General features: G+C 43.2%; 1 protein-coding gene across 3 annotated transcripts in view; it reads right to left on the bottom strand.

The window, feature by feature from the left end:
• The window catches only part of LIMCH1 (LIM and calponin homology domains 1), a 388,718-nt gene that overhangs the window by 45,718 nt on the left and 341,843 nt on the right, over window positions 1-1,157 (bottom strand). The window lies entirely within an intron of this gene.

The raw sequence follows: 1,157 nt of genomic DNA, 5'->3' as shown, positions 1-1,157 counted from the left end.
ACACACACACCCCTTAACTTCTGTCCTATTTACAGGTTACCTTTGACCTTTGACCACAGATGCCTGTCCACCCACTCAGCGATGGAGCTTAGGCTATCACCAGGGCTGACAGCCATCAAGGCCTAGGATGGGTCAAGGGTTCATCCACCAGCACGTAGTTCAGAGTGAACTCTAGCTCTAAGGGGACCCCTCCTCAAGTTCCTCAATACCTGCTTCCACGATGCTCTTTCTGAAGTCTACACACCATCTTGCCAGCAACAGGGTGTTCTCAGAACTAAAGTTTCGACATAAAGTCATCTATCCTAATTCTTCGGTTTAAATGATTGCTTTGCACTATTTACATAATGGAGGGGAGGTAGACATCTGGAGTATATGATCAGATGCCTCGGACACCCAGTTAAATAAATGTATTTCCTACCCCTGTTCTGGGCACCTCGACATACATCTTCCTCCGTGGAAATATCTCAGACTATTCATCATCACAGCCCTAGGTGGAGGAAACCTTCCGAAATACTTAGGTGGAACTCTGAGCCCATATAGGCATGTGTGTATCTGTGTGTGCATGATTAGTAGCTCATCTTTTCAGAAAAAAATTCACTTATGTATTCAATAAGCACTTGCTGAATGCCTATTATGTCCTGGGAACCTGTGCCAGGCTCTCGGGATGAAGCTGTGACTAGCAAAGGCACAGCCCCTGCCCTTCAAGGGACAAACGTCTCAATTCAATCCAGATGAGACAGTCGGGACCTTCTTCTTTTGTTCTATCAAAGCCTAAGGCACAGATTTTTAAGATATATTCAGAGTTATTTAAACAAAAGTCATAAACTGTAGTTTGGTTCCCTGTGAAATTCAACAAGGAAGACACATGGCATCACATTGCTCAGTTAGTTCAGTTACGGAAACTTTTTTACGGCCAAACTTCTAGTGATAGCGATGCATCCCACCTCTGTCTTCTGTTACTAACTCATGTGCTGTGCAGGGACAAGGAGAACTGATTTTTGTTTGTAGTTAAAGGAATTTAAGACAAAGGACGAGTGCTTCCTCACGATATGAGGAAAGATGCTGAAATGTGAGGAAGTGAAAAGATGTTTGGGTGTCATAAGTTTGTTGGTTCTGGAACATTATTTTACACATTCATTGGTAAAACAACCCAGTTT

The sequence above is a fragment of the Propithecus coquereli genome, unplaced genomic scaffold, assembly GCF_000956105.1.
Source record: "Propithecus coquereli isolate 6110/MARCELLA unplaced genomic scaffold, Pcoq_1.0 Scaffold288, whole genome shotgun sequence".
Lineage (NCBI taxonomy): Eukaryota > Metazoa > Chordata > Mammalia > Primates > Indriidae > Propithecus > Propithecus coquereli.
Note: the sequence above shows the minus strand (reverse complement) of the source record. Positions and strands in the feature narration are given on the sequence as shown.